We start from the raw sequence: 21011 nt of genomic DNA, 5'->3' as shown, positions 1-21011 counted from the left end.
AGGACACGCATAAGGACACACATACCGCTCACTTCCACTCCACTTGTACTGTGGATAGTTCAAATTGAGAGGAGGGGGTACTTATAAATTAAAAGCTTAATCTAGGGGTATGGAAGAGAAAAAAGGTTGGGAACCACTGCATTAGAGAAAGCCACTGCCGCAGGAGGCACAGGAGACAGAGTAAAAGGGTGTCAGAACAAAAGTTCTGTTGCAGCGCTAGGATTGGTAATTAAAAAATGGATTAACAGATTGGATGATCCTTACAAACAATTTTCATATTATTAAACAACCTGTATCTACAGTATTTTCTTAAAAAAGAAGAAATTGAAATACAACATGTTGTATTTCAATTTCTTCTTTTTTAAGAAAATACTGTATATACAGGTTGTTTAATAATATTAAAATAGTTTGTAGGGATCATCCAATCTGTAAATCCATTTTTTAATTACCAATCCTAGCGCTGCCACACAACTTTTGTTTTGACACCCTTTTCTCTTTGTTTTATCGGGTACAAACTAACCCGCCAGTGCAGCTGCTGTTTCAAACACAACTCATATTCTGCACCCCTTGGTGAACACCCCCACACGGTGCTCACCAAACCCCTGTTCTTACAGGAGACAGAGTGGCAATTCTAAATCTCTCTGGACATTTTACACCTGCCCCACTGACAGTGCTGCATGGTTTTATCAAGGTGCACAGTTTACTTGGTCATTTTTATTTTATTTAAAAAAAAAATATTAGCTTTGCTCTTAACTCACAATCACAGTGTAACATGACTTATCTCTGAAATAGAGAAGAACAAGTAGAACTCAAAGATTGATTTTCCAGAACCTTTCAATGCCATCAAATTGGCAGCTCTGCTATAGAATGTGATCCTTGCAACATTTCACCACAACTTTTTACATTTTTATGATTCTAAGATGCACTTAGACTAAATTATCTCAATTTAGCCTAAATTCTATTTGGGAATAGAGGCTGCTCATGTGTTTTAGCTTCACATTATAAACTAATTAGTTCCCCTATTTTACTTTTTTTCAGATCACAGAATTGCTCTCAGCCACAGTCTCTCTGCAGTTCCCGTTGTCAGTGTGTGGGAAAATTACTAGAAAACTTTTAGCAATCAATAGCTGAGTACATTGCAATCCCATAGGAATCATTGTGACCTTGATTTTTCCACTAACCCATAAGCAGTGACCATGTGGATATTCCCTGCAGAAATGGCTGGAGTTGTGGGTTTGAGTACAAATTGTCCTGGGCTCCCTCTCAGGCTGCCTTTGGGTTATAACATAAGGTTTCCCTCAGACCTTAAAATGGTTTATGAAAATGGTTGGGTGTGATAGTTTACAGGCGCCAGAGGATTGGTAAAAAATTCAAGATTTATTAAACAAATGACATGTAATAAAAAAAGAGAGGATGAATCCTTACCCCTAAGGGTATTTGGAGCCAGCAAGGGATGGTGAATGGCAGGGATGCAGTCCAGAAGTGCACCCTGCTTTGGCCCCAAATACCTTAGCACTAGTCAGGTTCAATCCAATAAAAGTCCAATCAGTCACTGCCGCCAACGTGTTTCGAGCATCAAGTGCTCTTCTTCTAGAGGCCAAAAAGGTTTATTACAGCATGAGGCAACGTTTCAGGGCCGCGCTATCAAGCCAAAAATAAAGGGGTGCAGCCCCGAAACACTGCCTCACGCTATAATAAACCTTTTTGGTTCACTTCATTGCCCGTCTCTGAGTGCCACCTGTACTACTGGGATATATATATATAAATATATCCCAAAAGAGGGGAAAACAGTACTCACCGGTCTTCTCATGAAAGTATAAATCCAGAGTTTAATCCAATCAAATTGATAGCCTGCTGATGTTTCGGTCCTGGTGCGGACCTTTATCAAGGCAATGGCAATACAAGCAGCAGATACTGTATATATTACCTGGAGTGATCTCCTTCACACCCTGAGGAAGGACGTTTGAGTCTGAAACATGTTTGTTGTGAAGGGGAGCTCTCTATAGATGTGAACCTACCAATTCATCTGGTTAATCCTTTGTGTTCCAATGATGCTGTGAGAGATCCTCAAAATATCCACTGAAAATGCCAGTGGCTCACAGCGCCTGTTCTTTTTCAGAGCTCGTGTCCGTTTAGCAATCAAAGTGGTTGCAGGTACATGAGCTTGTTTACCGTTAGCCAATCAAAACAGCTGCTGGTACATTGGCTCACCATCCGGTGCTGCATTTTAATTGGCTGCCGGCATCCTGTATTGAAGAAGCCTGTGTTCAGGCGGTAAGGGAAGGGAGGGGGGCCCCAACTGGAAATCAGTCCTGGGCCCCAAAATTCTTAGTGGCAGCCCTGCTTCTGAGAGTACTGCTCACTTTAGGTTAATTTCAAATGTAAATTTTTTTGTAAAAATGAAACTTCTATGCAAACATTACATAATCTAATCTTTCTTCTTCTACAGCCAATCCACTGTACATGTACTTTTGTGCAAACATGCTACAGGACATTTTGTTACCATTAAGAATATTCTGGCAGTCTCCTGCTAAGCAGCCCCAGAGCCCCACCATTTGTCATGATTGGGATGAGATTCTATTGATGGAATACACTGTTTTATTTTCTCCAGCCATAATATTTCTAGTGTGGCACATACTCATATCCCATAACTTGAGAACATTCAGTAGCTTTCTTAGTCATGCAAATGTTTGCTGGCCAACTTGGAATACATGCTGATGTTCTATTGCGAAGTCTTCACCTTGTATTCACTCATGAAGACTGTCATTAGAAGATGCATGGTATACCGATATACTTTTTCTAGTAGCTTGGGAATCTTTGTGAGGCATCCATATTATTAAATGCTTTAGATTGACTTTTGTTAGAAATCATACTTTGAAAACCAATAAACAATAAGATTTGTATTTGCAAAGACTTATGAAAGTATTTATAAACCCAACCAACCTAGTCTGTGAGCATTGATTTTTTTTTTCATTTCATATATGAAAGCTCTATATTTATTTCAACTCATCTTTGCTGCAAATAGTTGACTATGATAGTGACATCTACAAAATGCTGTGGACCTCCCCATGGGTTAAGGCTGTGGACTGACCATGTTCTTTAGATTAGTTGCTGAAATCTGATATGAACTCCGTAAAGGGATTAGAAATGTTAGCATCGGCAGCTGCCACTCTCGCGAAATCCCTGCCAGGGTGTGCGGTGCACAGCGCCCTCCTGCACACACCATATTCTACTGCAAGATGTAGTCAGAGCAACTTCCCTGACCCTAAAGAGCTTTAGAGAGGCCTCAATTAATCCCTATTTAAAAACTTTTGGCTGCCTGGAAAACACAGCCTCTCCTCACGTTCCACAACCCTCTATATGCATGCTCTTCCTCACCAATTGCAGTGACCTCGTTCTTCACAGTGACTTTGGATAAAGAACATCTTCTCAGCATGGAAACTGATCCTGGTGTATATTATTTATCACCAACACACTGATTAATTCAGGAAACGTGACGTGAGATATAAAAGACTGAGGGCCAGATGTACTCATCTTAAAAGGTGATAAAATAGAGAGAGTGATATACCACCAGCCAATCAGCTCTTACCTGCCATGTCACAGACTGGTTTGAAAAATCTCAGGTAGGAGCTGATTGGTTGTATGTTTATCACTCTCCAGTTATCACATCGCCTTAAGAACCAGATGTATCAATCTTCAAAAAGTGATAAAGTGGAGAGTGTTAACAACCAGCCAATCAGCTCCTATTTGTCATTTTTCAAACCCAACCTACAACAAGGCAGGTATGAACTGATTGGCTGGATGTTTATTACTCTCCACTTTATAAATTTTTGAAGATTATTACATCTCGCCATAAGAGAAGGACATGGCGGGTAGAGAAAGTGCATTACTGGGAGTTGGCTAAGTCCCATGAGACTTTGTACCAGAGGTCAGAGGCTGAGAGGCTTGTGCTGAGCTCTGCTTTGTGGAGCTCATCATATTCTTTTCAGGCCCGTGGAGGACAGCAGCAGCGGCCTTGTCATGGGAGTGTTTTTAATCAGAGGCAGTGCTGAGCCTGTCAAGGCTCCTACAGGCTAAGGTACGGAGGTACAAACACAGGATATCTTATGGGGCCTTTTGGGACCTTGTGGGCCCTAGACAGGCACCTAGGTTGCTTTGCAGAAAATCTGCCTCTGTTCATCTGTTTTTAGAGAAAAATAAGCATAACTCATTTTTTCACTATAATTTATTTCCACTCACTGTGCCATGCTCAATAACAAACTGTTGATTTAGTTTGTAGTCATTGTACATGGGTCATCTAGCACACATCATGGTTTCCAGTGGTTGAAAATAATTACACTTTTATTAACAAATGAAACAACATTTCTTCTTTGTTACGGTATATGTACATACTGTATTAGTGTTGATTTAAAACTATATTTAGTACATTTTCTATTTAACTGAAACTAATAAGCTAATGCATTAGTGAGAATGGAAACATGGATAGTATCCTGTATGCAGGCATAATTAACAATGTATGTCAGGTGTAATTAACATCAAAAAAAGAAACTCTGGCTGCAGGCAGGAAATGTGTCAAACGAGTCAGTTAATGGCTGAGCCCTATCAATATGTGTAGTCAGAGGCACAATAAGGGCAGATACATACTTATACAAGTGAACATTCTGAATAATAATGATTTTATTTAGCCGTGTTTATTATATTTCAAATAGAAAGTACTACAAAAGAATAATATAAACCTGTATATTTTCATTTCATTGCATCAGTTTGATGCATAAATACATAATAAATGTAATTTCCTTTCAAATAAAATACTGTAAATTATGACATCATTTATACTTGGTTTCTGGACTATAGCATTTATTATATGCTTCAATTATTATTATATTTAAATGCCATTTTGTTTATCTCAAATATTAGGGCTAGCAAATTTTGATGTCACATTCAAAATTAGCCTGATTAGGATATAATGTGAGTGCTGTTCAGTCTAATGAAGATAAAATTACTAGTCTCTGCTACAGGGCCGGTGCAAAGCACCGGAGCGCCCCAGGCGAGTCGGGGTGGGGGCGCCCCGGTGCCGGGGGGAGGGGGGGTGGTACCTGTGGAAAAAACTTGCGGCCCCGGCGTCCCTGCAGTGCTGGGGAGGTCAGGGGTGTCCGTGCCGTAGGGGTACCTGCGGCGCCGTCATGTGTATAAAGCTGGCTGCAGCCGGCGGGGTCCCTGTAGTGAATAGAAAATAACTAGCGCTTCCCACGCCACCGCGCGCATAGCGCTAGTTATTTTCTATTCACTACAGGGACCCCGCCGGCCGCAGCCAGCTTTACACACATGACGGCGCCACAGGTACCCCTACGGCACGGACACCCCTGACCGCCCCAGCACTGCAGGGACGCCGGGGCCGCAAGTTTTTTACACAGTTCGCTGGGGGTGAGGGGCGAACTGCCGCCCTCCAGGTGCTCTGCTATAATAACGGCGAAAAGTCACAATAAGGGGACTGTAGATCAATGGATGGCTTCTGTCTGCAAATACCAGCATTTTGCTGATGTGAATGTTGCCAGATTGGCAGGTGAGCTGTGCCCATTGTTTAGAGTAGTGGTAATATACTCCCACCACAATGTGCACATCACAAAGCGGTCCCGAAGGTATAGGGCTGGCTCCTGCTTTCAGATTACTACGTATTAACCATATGGATGCAGCTAGACGAACAAATAGCACTAGTCTGTATCAGTAGAGGTACAGCTATTAATTGGGTGTGGTATAACACACCGACAGTCGGGATTCCGACAGTCATTAGCCAGACATTGGAATCCTGACTGCACAGCAGGGGGAGCGCAACGAAGCCCCTTGTGGGCTCGCTGCGCTCGCCACACTGCGGGCACAGTGGCTCGCTGCGCTCGCCACCTATTTTATTTTACCTCTATGGGGGTCGTGGACCCCAACAAGGGAGCAGTCGGGATTCCGACTGTCGGTGAGTCGTCCGGCATCCCATTAATTAGCCCAGCAGTATTGCACAATGTTTAGACACTGCCAGCAGTTATCCTCCCATGACATTATTAAATGCACAGGGCCCTGTAGAGGATTAACCTTCCTATAATTATGTTATTTCCCAATTATAATAGTTGTTGAATTCATGGTTAATTTAGTGTTGCTGATTAAATAAGAGCAGGGCACTAGGGTTTTTGGAACCCTGGGCAAGGCAGTCATTTGGCACGAAAACCTAAAGAATAGTTGGTGATGATTCAGTTGTCTCAGCACCCCTCTCAAATCAAATTTCTAGCTGACTTGGTCCAATGTTGGGGAGCAAGGTGCATGCCCTGCTCTCACTGCCCATGCTAACCTCAGGACATTAATATATAAATCAATATTTACTGTGTGGTTCTTGCAAGGTAACATTATTAAAAATTAGGGATGCTGGGGCTTGGAATTGGATTTGGATCCGTCGCTGAGATTTGGATTTGGCTTTGTCGAATGGCGGTGAAAAGCTTTGGATTTGGATTTTTTTTTAAATGGTCAAAAACAGCCCAAATCACTTAATTTTTGTGTTTTTTTGTCCCTAGAGTAATATTAACCTCAATAACATTTGGACAATTTTGACCACTTTACACCTCACAATATTAATTTTAGGGCAAAAGGTTGCACCAAAGTAGCTGGATAACTATGCTAAGCAGGGCCGGATTAACAATGGGCCTGATGGAGCTACAGCTCCAGGCCCACTCTCCAAATAGGCCCATTTTGTAGCTGAGGGTCAGGGCTTTCCAACGAGCCCAGCCCCGTGTCGCTAGCCCCCCGGGAACCGGAAATACCGCCAGGCCATCCTGGAACGTTTTCCCCATAAGATAACATGGGACCCGCTAATTCCGACCTCCACCCGGTTCCAACGGCTGCCAGTTCCCCATTCGCAATCACAGAAGCTCGAGGTTGATCTCAGTCTAACTCAAATCGCTGGGCCTTCAATATGATACCTGGTCCCTATGGGTTCATTGGTTCTAGAGATATTGCAGGTAAACCAATTTTTTTTCATTTCTGAAATGTAATTTCATGGCTGTTGATGTTGTTTGAGGACAGATTTCTCTGGAACCAAATGGCTCAGTTTCACGTGACCAAAATCATTCGAAGCCTACATGTAAATGGGTCAGTTGGTTCCCGAAGATATAGCTGGTTGTTTAAAGGGGGGCGGCAGTTTTTTTCTCTCCCCCTCACACCAGAAAATGCAGGGACTAGGCTGTTGTAAAAGGGGTCAGTCCGGGAATGTCCCTGCATGATCCTGGGACCATATTCCCGTGTAAGTCCCTGCATTTTCTGGTGTGAAAGGGGTATTATTTCAAATAGCAGTGCTCTGAATACAGCCGGGCAGCCCCCTGCTCTCTGCCCGGCTGTCAATGGCTGTCATTTCTGCCCGGCGGTGGCTGTCCCCCAGTTACCACGGGCATGTATTCCCCCTTGGCAATGAGCATGTAATCCCACATGACAACGAGCATGGAACCCCTGGCAATGAGCATGGCACCCCTAGCAATGAACATGTAGGTAAGCAACACTTACAGTATGTAGCATAAATTTTAATAGGCATTATGGTGTTTGGCATAATACGTAATGGAAATTATGGTGTGTGTCTTAACATGTAATGGGCATTATGGTGTAAATTTTTAATGCGTGCCAATGCCCCTATTTATGAAGCATATTGTGCATTATTGCTCAATCTGTTTGGTATAGTACAGGCATGTCCAAACAGTGGCCCTCTAGCTGTTGTGAAACTACAAGTCCCATCATGCATTGCCACAGTTTTGCTATTAGGGAATGCTAAAACTATGTCAAGGCATGCTGGGATGTGTAGCTTCAAAACAGCTGGAGGGCCACTGTTGAGATATGCCTGGTGTAGTGAGTATTTTGGCTCAATCCATGTGGCACAATGTGAATTTTGCCTTAATCTGTGCGGTATAACGTGAATTGTGACTCAATCTGTGTGCCATAGTGTGAATTTTGGCTCTGCCGGTGTGAATTTTGGCTCATTCCATGTGGCATAATGTGTAAGAGGCAAGTACAGTATAAGGGGGTTACTATTGTGTTGCATGATTTGTATAAGGGGTATATGGTGTGGTAAACTTAGGTGACCACATAAAAGGTGCTGAAATGTTGTCTACCAAGTTTCGGCCTTCAGTATTTTTTTTATGACTGCAGTGCCACCTCACCCCGCAAGTATATTAGGACATTGACATCCTGCGGGTGCACCCGCCAATATATCTCCCTGCATTTTTCTTATGCCAGCCCCCTGCCTTTTCCAGGCATATATAATTACCGTATATACTCGAGTATAAGTCGACACGAATATAAGCCGATGCACCAAATTTTACAACAAAAAACTGGGAAAACTTATTGACTCAAGTGGGACCCTCACTCGAATATAAGCCGAGGGGGGCTTTTTCAGCATAAAAAATGTTCTGAAAAAGTAGGCTTATACTCGAGTATATATGGTAGTTGAAAGTATTTACACAAATACAGGCACACCCATGAGCAGACCACCCAACCAGAACACTGGTCCCCCCCCCCCCATTATTAGGTGCTGACCACAACCCCTATTATTGCACATAATAGGCCCTTGATCATTCAGCTCCAGGCCCATTTAGACCTTAATCTGGCTCTGATGCTAAGCCACACAAGTGTGCGGCACAAACACATGGCTTATCTAGGAGTGGCACTGCAGTCACAGACAGGATGGCAGCTTTAAAAACTAGGCCCCAAAAAGACCCCTAGCAGTGGGCGTTTCGTGCAGCACTGACTTATTCTGCAAGTGTGTACCTATTTTTGTCATTTTAATACCCAATAAGCCCCCTCGTCTCTCAATACATTGCCCAATGAGTGGAATGGAGGGGGGTTATTAGGTGGCAGATGGAAAAGAGTTCCCCCACCGCTCTAGGACCACTTTTACCCCTGGGTTGGAGCTGTATACCTGTTCAGAAACAAGGGGCTTCCTTCCTAATCGAACGTCTTAGTTCAACACACCTTATTCAACACAATAAGACTCCTATCTGGCTTGATCGTGTTTATGATGTGCAGCCGAGGAGTAGAGGGTGTTTTGTGCAGCACTGACTTGTTCTGCAAGTGTGGATCTGTTTGTGTCAGTTTAATACCCAATAAGCCCCTAATAAAAAAAAAAAATAGGCCCCAAAAAGCACATAATAGCAAAAAAGAGGTGTAAGATGGAATTGCCATTGGGCCCACCCACAATAAAAGAAACAATGATCAAAAAATAGTGCATCATTCATATAATAATTAAATTTCAGAACGAAAAGCGATCCATATAATAATCTCATTGCTCAACTCTGTGATTATTACAAGTCGTCTCTCAATACATTGCCTAATGGGTGGAGGAGACGGGGGTAATTACGTGGCAGATGGAAAAGAGTTCCCCCACCTCTCTAGGACCACTTTTAAGCCTGGCTTGGAGCTGTTTGGACTGCCAAACCTGTGACTAAAATGACTGATTTGTTTGGGCCCCCACAATAAAAGAAGCAATGCTCAATATAGCGCATCATATAAGAAAAAGAATCTCAAGAAAAATAAGAGGCGCAAGGTGGAATTGTCCCTGGGAGTGACCACAGATCACCCTACAGATTGGTAACAACGGTCTCCTAGTTCCATTTTGGACTCCACAAAACCACCACCCAAGAAAAAACTATCTTCCAGCGGGACATTGCATCTCTCAGATAAAGCCAACCCCGCCAGTAGGAGAAGCAAACGAGAAAGTTGGGGGGGAGGTACACACAACACAATTGAATAATATAAATGAAAAGTAAAACAAAAATGACACTTTGATTTTATAGTCACCCTTGGATTTTGTGAGTGTCCAGTCCGGTAAGGTTTTCCTGATTGGAATCCTAGTTTTGTATTCCGTTTTTTGGAAATGGATTTGAGGTTGCTCCACAGACAGTGTTACTGTCCCTGGATGGGGGTGGGGGGATTTGATAAAGCTGCTGTGGCAGCGAAACGCGTCAGAGGTGCTGTTGCCCCCTTGCCACCATCATTCTATTGGATTGCAGTCCGGACCAGCCCAGGAGAAAACCACTTTGCCCCTCTCAACCAACTGGGGACATCACCATCTGGAAAATTACCGCTCACAATACCCAGGTACCTGAGGTAATCTACAAAACTGTCCTAGACCCAAACTCCAGTGGATTTCGGTGATTTTTGCCATCTTGGGCCGACCATGTGGACCTCAGGACAATTATACCAACCAAGTGTGGAGCGGTAACTATACCCACCAAACTATCCCCCCATCCCCCCCCCCTATCCGGGCAAAATAGGAACGGACTCTCATACTGCTATATATTTGTGTGGCAATGGGCTTTCATTTATTGTGCTATTCATGTCGACCATTTTAATTCATATGTTTATATGTACAAATTTTTTTATATATCTATTTCAGTAAAATATTTGTTGTAAAGATCATCCAATTCTTTTATTTATTCCATTGTAGCGCTGCTACCTCCCCCCCACTTTCTCGTTTGTGTATACAGGACTAACTATCCTGTTTTTTAGCAGCTGCTGGGAAGCTACTCTTGCCAAGCGCCCCCCTAGATCCTTCCCTTGTTTTGGGTGGGCTCACCAATTTTTTCAGTAGGAGAAGCAACCTGGTCCTTCCACCTAATCCGAGGCACAAGAGATATTTGGAGGTACGCCACCCCCTAAAAACAGCCCGGCAACATCAGTGAAGGTGATTCCAGCACTTCCCATCAGCGGATTCATTTGCTTCAACCAGTTGGCATTTCCATCTTCCCCAGAGAGAGACGCTTCCCTCAGATCAAGTGAATTGGCCCCCACTTTTTTCTGAGGTTCACCAACTCGCTTCCCCCCTGGAAAATATCCCATTTACAAAAAACCCCCCATCCAGGGACAGTAACACTGTCTGTGGAGCAACCTCAATCCATTTCCAAAAAACGGAATACAAAACTAGGATTCCAATCAGGAAAACTTTACCGGACTGGACACTCACAAAATCCAAGGGTGACTATAAAATCTAAGTGTCATTTTTGTTTTGTTTTGCTTTTCTTTTATATTATTCAATTGTGTTTTAAAGATAAATTGTAAACTTTTTTCATCATACACCTGACCTTTTACACATTATTTGTTATCCAAAGTATTACCTATAGCGCAGTCGACCACTCTTCCCTTTTTTTCTACCCACTCTCTCCTGTCACACTCTGCCTCTTCAAGGCATCACCCTTTCCCCGTAATACTGATATAGCATTCCCTTCTTGCGAGTCTTTCCCAGGAGGCTGCACAAATACCCCCCCCCCCCTCCTTCATGTCATGGTGCCACCCCTGCCACCCCTGTCATTTCCTTTTGGATCTGTCCCTGAATATCAGATATATAGAATCTTTGTTTAATAGTATACTAACTTTAATTATGCATTCACAAAGATATCATAGAGAAATATAAGGGCATCTGACCTGGATAAGAGAAACACCTAAAAAATTGAGAGAACACCTAAAAACTGGGCTTAGTAGAATTCCTGAGATGATCATATCCACGTGTGGTTTAAACCTCCCTTCGTACCAAGCCAAGAACACATTGTACGGTTGATGAGCAGACTGCCAGTAGAAAGCTTAAAGGAGATTGCATAAAAGATATACAGCATAGATATGTCAGCACTGTCTACTAAAAAGAAAAAAACAAGTATTTTTTAGCATACAATACATTTATGGGCAATTACTTTAATAGCTCATGATACATCTAGTCTCAGCATTTTAGCCATCTGGATATTTATAATGTCTACTTGGTTTTATTCCACATTTAAAATATGCTATTGGTTAGATCTAACTTTTAGAATCTTAAGTGAATAAATCATTACACAAAAAAAAAGTTATTTGATCTATATCAGTTCTTTCATGGGAATAAAAAGAGTTTAATGACACAGCCTGCTGTGAACTAAGCAAATCCTCAAAGTTATTTAACACAGTTTTATATTTGATAGTTTAATTAGCTCAATGGCCTTCACTACAACATCCTGAGGTACTGTTAATATTGATTTTTATGTGCCCATTATTATTTACAGTATGAAAATTAGAATTTTTTTCACATTCTTACAAGAAATAAATGTAAATTGTAGTTAGGAGATTAAGGGGCGTATTCAATCTTGGATAGGAGATTAAGGGGCGTATTGGTTGAGTTTATCACCAGGTGAAAAGAGCGTCATAGACTTTTAGTATTTAATCACAGGTAATTTTGCCCTTTTATTGAGTACATTTATGCCCATACTATTTTACTTTTTTGAGTGGCGAATAGTCATGGGCGTAAACGGGAGTGAAAATGGCTGCAAATTGCCAAAACCATGTGTTTACGTGGTTTTTGCCACTGCTAGATTTTTTACCTAGGCGCAACCCGAAAAGTGTGAAATCTGCCGCAATCTGCCAAATTTCATGTGGGATTGAATACGGGCCGAATGTATAAATTTACTACCGCTTCTAAAAATTAAAAGAGGTGATGTTTCCCATACCATCCAATCAGATCCTGTCTATCATTACTCTATTGCATACTAGAAAAAGATAGACAGAAACTGATTGGCTGCTATAGGCATCATCACCTATTTTTATTTTTGACGCTTTAGTTAATTGACCTCTGAGTGACTCAGGATGTTTGTTTAATTACAGTAAGAAAATGTGACCTAATATTAAAGATGAGCAAATCACCTCATGCTTTATACTTGGTTATGTTATGCCTTAACAAGAGATACACTAGAGCAGGCATATCCAAACTGTGGCCCTCCAGATGTTGTGAAACTACTCATCACAGCAGGCCTTGCCATAGTTTTAGCATTCCCTAATAGCAAAATACTGTGTCAAGGCATGATGGGACTTTAAGATTTACAACAGCTGGAAGGCCATAGTTTGGACATGCCTGCACTAGAGGGTGATAAAGAGTGATAAACATCTAGTCAAATCAGCCACTGTCCCTGCTGCTGGCTCTGAGCTGTGCTGGGGATCTCGCGTGAGTAGCGAGATCCCGCACATGCGCAGTCCAGCCAGCCGGGAAGAAGCAGACAGCGCGTCAGTGTTAACTGATGCGCTGTCAGCTGGAGGAGGCATCGCCGGAGGGGGGAGTTAGCGCTCCCCCGATTCGGTGGGCAAGATCTTAGTAGATCATGTTGCTCTCCCCTCCTGCTTCGCCTCGCTACTGAGGTGAAGCAGGAAGTGTTATAGCGGCGCTTTTAGCACCGCTATAATAAATCTACCCCTCTATCCTCAACACATGGCTATGTCTTTCTGCTACTAGAAGACACAAAAACACAAGTTAAACTGATTGGAAGACAGCCCAAGATAGGCAACAAGATGACTGTTTAAAAACAGACACACCTACTGCTAGTAAAACCAATAAACAAAATGCCATTGGATTTAAATTAAACAGAGTGGCAAAACAACAGCATATAGGATGGTAGTTTAATAAACAGGAAACTATGAAAATGGTGTTGAATGCAAATGAAAGAGATGGGAAATTAGGAACAGCATAGTCATAATATAATAATAAAAAATGCAGTTCAACTGTATATGTATTTAAATTGCCACACACTAAAATAATAGATATTTTAGACTATGGACTATGGTACCGGAATGTAATCATCTTGAATGGTGTACTGTATGTGGATTTTCTGTAAATTTAATTGACTAAAGGTGCCCATACACTGTACAATTATTGTATGCAATTTGGACTAGATCGCATTGCAATGCAATGAGATGCACTCTAGTACAAAAAGTATTTGCAGCATATACTTTTTGAGCTGCGCGATGGGATGTGCATGGGAGCGCGCATTTCATTGCACCTGGCAATTGAACCGTGCATGGGCACCCTTAGGCTCGGAATGTCTAAACTCACTTTACATGTTACTATGGTAAGCACAGCACAATGGCTCAATGAGTTAGTAGTCTTGTAGATTAATATATTTGTAATCTTATATATTCATGTGTTTCTCTGTCTCCTTTGTCAGTTGGACTCATAGGAACATACAACTTTTAAATCATGAAATACCCAGTTTGTTACTAGTATTTTATCATTGGTGTTGCCTTTTATGCCTAATTGCACTGGGATGTTCTTAAGAAGAGTTTCCTTTTTTTCATCCACGTTGTCAAGGAGACTGGATTGCTACTAAAGTGAGATTTGCACACAGAGGAATCCAGTTGAAATAGTCTCTAAATAAATGATTGCACATTGAGACTTATCAGTGAAATCATGCTGCTCTTATAAAATTGTGCAAACTCTAATTTATCAAATAATTATTGCATTTTGTATTCTTCTAAAATTCCTACTTGCGTATTGATGCTTTGCATAGCTAGCTACATTTATTTGATTGTACAATTAGGGTTGAAGTAAATATTTTATTCTTATTGGCTCATCACAGGTGTCTAGACTAGAAAAATAAACAAATCCCCCCATAATATTATAATATGATAACAGACCAGTAAAAGAGACATATAGTACCAGTGGCGTAAGTTCATCCAAGTTGCCCGGAGGCAAGATAAGTATTGGTGCCCCCCCCCAAATGGCTCAATCAGTAAGGTGTCTGTCTCCAGTAAGGTCATGGGATCTAATACAGGGTGTGATACTTGCAAAAATGATGTTAGAAGGAGGAGTCAGCCAAATTAGTAATATCAACTGTTTTCAATTAACTGATTCAAACTTGATGGGGATGAGAGGTGCCCCCTTGGGAGCAGGAGCCCGGCGGCAGATGACTCCATTGCCTCCCAGAGTTCTGCCTCTGTATAGTACATGCTATATGATAATAGCAATATAGAGATTTCAGTTTTATATACAGTGTATATGTGAAGTAATGCGCGGGCGCTCGCCACGCTTCGGGCGCGGTGGCTCGCCACACTATATAAAATCAACTCCACGCCGACGTGGATAGTGGGGGTTTGAAAAGGTTGGAGGACGCGTACCGCCGCCCCTCGCTGGCTCGCTGCATGCTTCGGGTTGGCGTTGATAGTGGCAGTGGCGTGGGGGTGCATTTAACATTGTAAGCACTATTAAGGTGCTTATACAATTAAAGATTGTATATACAATTTAAAATTGCATCTCATTGCATTGTATGCCATTGTATGCCATACACAATGGTATACAATTTTAAATGGAATACAATGCCATACGACTGAATATCGTGGGCGCCGTCATAATACACAAGTACCTATTTTTGTTTTACGCTTTATTTATATGGCACGGTATGGGGTCAACAGTGCCTTACAAAGTACATAAACATAAACATTGGGATCTGGACAGCTGACAGACATTGTCTAGTTAGACAGTCAATATTGTAGGTCAACACCAAAAGTTAGACATGCATTAGTTAACTTTTATCAATGTCTAACGCATGTCTAACTTTTCTCAATGTTTAACTAATGCATGTCTAACTTTTATCAATGTTTAACTAATGCATATCTAATTTTTCTCAATGTCTAACTAATGCATGTCTAACTTTTCTCAATGTCTAACTAATGCATATCTAACTTTTATTAATGTTTAACTAATGCATGTCTAACATTTGTGAATGTCTAACTAATGCACATCTTACTTTTGTTGTCGAGCTACTGACTAGACATTGTCTGTGAGCTATACCACACTCATTTGCTTTAAGATTACTAGATGGCAAATGGCGATAGAATCGCCAGGAACAGCTCCAATGGGAGCTGCTCCATCTGTAGTATGCAGTTTTAGCTGCCACCACACTAGGTGAATGAGCAACTACATAAGGCTAAAAGAGTTAGCAGAATTGTGGATCAACCAGCTCTCCATCAAATTGATGATCATCCTCATGAATGAGTTTGAAGAAACTCAGGAGCCCGAGGTGTGCTCCCTACCACCAGTGCTGTGCCTAAACACATGCGAAGGGGGCCGTGCGATCGAATGGGCTTATCTCCCGAAGGAGACGGGCCCCGTTTTTCCCCTAACCCCTCTCAACCATAAGGCCGAAGAGGGGAAAATAGGGAACGGTGGGTCCTCTTCGCCGAAGCTTAGAGAGACCCTCTTTCCTCAACCCCCGGAAGGGTTAGGACGGTGGGTCCTCCGCACTCGAAGGTTTGGAGAGACCCTCAGTGGACTTCCCTCCGCCTTGCGGCTCGGGGTCGTCCTCGGGGGGACCGCAGCTCTCCCCAAAAGGCGAGAGCTTTGGCACGTTGGGGAAATGGAAGGCCCGTAAGGGTCGACCACACTACCCAAAAAAACATGACAAACTACAAAAAAAACTGAAAACGTGAAAGTGACGAACGTGAGAAGGAAAGTAAATAAATAATAAAGAAGACCCTAACCAGAAGGCCGGGGTGGGGGTGTGAAAAATTGTCCTACCCCATCCAAAAGGACAAGGTAAGGACGTGAAGCGCTAACCTAGAGGGAAGTGCGCAGTGTTAGTGCTTACTAGTGCATGGTAATTTTGGGATCACCCGTGCATGTTCGGCACCCCCGAGTTTCCCCGGGGGCACAGTGCAGCCTCGGACTCCAAGCAGCCGACCGATCAGCGTCCGACCAAGTGTTTCTCTGCTCCCATCATAGGGCACTTTCCAGCCCCTGGCATTGGAATGGGTACTCCACTGGGCTTTTCGACTGACTCCCTTAGGTAGAGCAATCTACTCAGTCTCAGTGTTTCTCCGATCCCAAGGTTAAGGTACTAAGTTGGGCCTTTCGCGGTCTCCCCATCAGAGGCTACGAACCTCTGAAACAGGAGCCATCTACTCAGTCCCAGCCTTTCTCCGCTCCTTGGGAATGGATAGTAGACTGAGCCTTTCGCTGTCTCATCCTTCGGGGGCTACGAACCCCGTCAAGAGAGTCAAACTACTAGGCCCAGTGTTTCTCCCCCCCTCTTACCAGTGGATTTACGGAAACAACACCTCCTACCAAAGGCAGAGGTGAAGGTACTCAGCCAGACTTTTCACCACTCCCAGGCAAAAAAGAGGGGTCCCACACCCTCCGCCCATCAGAGCAGCTACTCAGTCCAGCCTTTCTCTATTCTCTGCCAGAGGCCAGTCCATAGCCACTGATAAGAACAGATACTACACTTGATCTTAGCCAAAAGGCCGAGAAGCGATGAAAGAGTGGCACAGTATATACACACAATAGACAAGTCCAAAGCTTGTGAGAATCCAATATCTTGGGAAAATTAAATGTGGTCACACTCTCAGATCCAAGGTGAGCAGAACTTTTGTCAATCTGCATTCCATCAGATTGGTTACACTGTCAGACTTGATTGTTACATTTTCTAGATAACATTTTTGTAAATAGAATACAGGAACATTAGTTAACTGGTAATAACAGTAGGTTTAGCAGTTGAATATTATGTTGTCAAATATTTTCTGTATGTCTTGTTTAAATAATCAAACATGAACGTGATTTACATTTTCCCATACAGACAAATGTGTTCCAATTTTTTATTCTGCCATTAAGTAATTATTGACTACAAGCCAGGTACAATATCTCAGGGCTTTCTGGGTTCAACTCCATTGTCACCCCTCCCCAGCACAGTCAATACCTAATCCCACAGCCTTTTATCTACTGTGGAGTGGGGTGAAGATGCAACATTTGTTACAGCATCTGGTAGCTACCCCTTCATATGTGAGGCTGGTGCTAGTGTAATATTTAGCCACCATCATCTATTGGCTTATCTGTGTCCAATGCACTGGATTTAATCATTAGTCTATATTCAGCTTTTGTGACTTTGGGGTCTATAAACCTTGGAGAGAGATACAGTACTAACTAATCATGCCCTAACTGTCCTTTTCAAACACAGATTGGAGCTGATTGGCTGGCACTTTACCTCTCTCCACTTTATCTATCTCCAATGCTTAGAAAATATACCACTTTATCGACTTATTTATTTACTTCTACATGAACCTAGGTAGAATTTTAGCTGAACAGAATGAGGGTCAGGGCAGGGATGGACCAAAAGCATATGACTGCTGGACTAGACCCCAATTGTCTGGCAGCTGGTTTGCCTAATGAAGTTTTATGCAATAACTCTACAGCTTACAGCAGCTACATTTTTCTCTTACAATATTATGTGTGATATACTTTATCACACACTTCCCTATCCTCCCACATCCACTAGAATAGACATGTCACTGACTTCCACAAGATCAATATATTCATCTCCTAAATAATATGTTCTATTTGGATGATTAGATTGGCTAATGGTTGTATAAAGCAGGCTTACTGTACTTTAACATAATGGACATCTAGAAGGAGAAGCAGGTCAGGTAAAGCATGATAATAGAGCAGAGAAAGGGGCACAGCAAAAGTTATTGAGGAAGGTCAATAATTAAACTCAAGGGATGAAAAATTAAACTATTTAATATTAACACAACATACATACAAACAATGCAATAATATCTGTAATGATATATAAATAGCAATAGTGTTTAAATTGCAAAGTGGAGGCAGAATCTCTCTTATTGGGTAAGCACTCCATTTTGCAGTGTTTAAGTCCTGTTCCTATTATGGCCTTATTAGGGGATAAATGCAGAGGGTGGATGGTCCAAATGGCTCAGTCCCAGCACTCACAATTGCAGGTTCCCATGTGATATAAGTCACTTGCTGTGATATGGATGTCCCTGGAGTAGAGAATGCAGGGGCAAACGCATGATTTTCAGAAGGGGGTTTCCAGAGGGGCGGAGCAAAGCCGGGTCAGTTAAAGTATTATAGATAGACCAAATGTATATAAATAATAATAATAAATATATATAGTGGAGTGGGCTTATTATTCATAATTTTCTGGTGGGAGGACAGCTTGCTTGACTGCAGATATCTCCAGTTCCCGAAAATAGATTTCTTAGATTTTAATGGAATTAAAAACTAGAGAATCCCACCTACCAAATGATATTAGGGACTAGGGGATCAGAGTTCAGGAGGCAGAGCAATCTGCCAACAAGTATATAAAACTACATACCAAGTGTGTGGAGCTGGAGCAGTAACCAGCTGCTGGAAGGCTGATATCTCTGGTTCTGGGAACAGTAGAGACAAGCTACTAGTGTCCATCAAAGGGGGAGAGTCCCAGCTTTTTGAATATACCATAAGTCTCTAAGTCAGACAATACCTGAAATATCTGACTGGGAAAAGCAATTAACAGACTTGGATGGGCACCACTGCTTTGAAGTCAGATATCTCCGGTTCCCATGGGCCAATTTTTAAAATTCTTGTACCCATGGAAAGAGGGGACCCTCAGCTTTCAGCCTAGTGCCCTTAGACTCCTGGGGGGTTTTCTGGGGACTCTCTTGTATTACTATTTGCACTCCTTTCTTCATTTGGACTCCAACCTTGGAGGTGTCTTCACCATTTTCACAGATACTGAAAATTAGAGCTCACGTCAGCACCTGATTAGACCCCAACTGGCCACCTTCTTTTCAAAGCATAAAAATATACCTTAATAAGTATGAAATCATGATACAAACAGACTGCAGTTGAAGGTTTACAAAGGAGTTAGGGCGGGATGCCCTAAAAGAAAACTACAGTAAAAAAGTAGTTTTCAGGGGCAAGGGGGTGGTGTTCATAGAATATGCACTAAGCTTGGCACCCCTCGCAGTACCCCAATCCCCCCCTGCGGCCCTCTTTGCTGAGAGCCTCCAGCAACCAAAACACAGAACTCGTAGCTTTGCAAAGGACAGCACTTTTTGGGAGATATATTGCGATATTAAATGCATATGTAAGTATATATATATATGCTATTAGTATAATTGCAATGTTGGCAGAATATGGTCCACGGCCTTATTGTCATTTAGAATTGGTCTTACAGTAATAATCTCTATTAGAGATTCGAAATGAAATCCCTAAGAAGAGAGATACTCTGGCCCCTGGGAGGACTGAAGCAAGGTCCATGCTTTATGGCACAAAGCCACGATCAGAATAGGACTGAGAACTTTAGTAAAATTCCTCTTCAAACAGTCAACTTCTAAAAAATATGCAATATCATTGGAAGTAAGTATATATTTTGTTGCTGGATATTGTACTGTAATAAAAATGGTAATTTAATAAATTTAAGTGGCACTTTCAGGCTGAATCATTTCTAAATTTGCAGTGATTTGTCATTGTCAAGATATTCAACTCTGCACAAGATAGAGAAAAACATTGCCGAATCTTAAATTCTAAGGATAAATGCATGTTTCATATTAACTTAAAGAAACTCATTGCAGTGTTTTCTAGACCTTTCAATCTCAAGAAATGTTTTGTATGAATGAGTGCAAACATAATTAGCATTTCAATGCTCAGTAAATTTAGCATCGGAGTGCTCAGAAAACTGGTAACGGCAATTGTATTGTGTATACTGTAGCTTAGTAGCAAATATAGAGAAATATCATTGGTGCAAGTAGACAACTTTTCTTAGTGGTACCTGTGCCCAAAAATAATTGGTGTGGCTACATTCCACAATGTGTATGGCCACTGAAAACATGGGCGTATCAATATGACATCACCCATTTCACATCACACTAGCAGAATACCTTTGAATTTCATATGCACCTCAATGGGCAGACCTTCAGGCACAAACAAATGAAATGTACAGTAGGAGCAAGTTTCATCTTTGCTACTTTGGCCATGGCTAGCCATGGCTATTCTATTGTTCTCAGCTGCAATACGTATTGTATTGCAGCTGAGAACAATAGAATAACCATGGCTAGCCATGACCAAAGGAGCAAAGATGAAACTTGCTCCTACTGTAGATAGTGTTATCATGGCGCAATGCAGCCCTAAAGTAACAGTTTCTACAATGTCACTCGCTATTCTAAACATACATCAATACAAAAATTGGAACATAAACATCAAGGCGCAATGTACACCTACATTTTTGCGAAAATGTTCTTATAGTGTAGAACAATGTTTCATATGACTAGTGATATCCAGTTGCGGTGAAGAGTCTCCCATGGAGATGGTGAATATAAAAGCAAAGACAACAAAAAAACAATGATTAGGAGGTTTGTTGTGTGAATCTTAAGAATAGTGCAATTTGTTCAGGTTGGAGCGGAGTATTCCAATAGGGCGTATCAAACTCATTTTG

General features: G+C 41.9%; 1 pseudogene; it reads right to left on the bottom strand.

The window, feature by feature from the left end:
- Positions 1–16838: 16838 nt before the first annotated feature.
- Positions 16839–17058, bottom strand: LOC146045048 (U2 spliceosomal RNA; annotated as a pseudogene).
- Positions 17059–21011: the final 3953 nt, after the last annotated feature.

This window comes from Crinia signifera, chromosome 1 (assembly GCF_055691185.1).
Source record: "Crinia signifera chromosome 1, ASM5569118v1, whole genome shotgun sequence".
Classification (NCBI taxonomy): Eukaryota; Metazoa; Chordata; class Amphibia; order Anura; family Myobatrachidae; genus Crinia; species Crinia signifera.
Note: the sequence above shows the minus strand (reverse complement) of the source record. Positions and strands in the feature narration are given on the sequence as shown.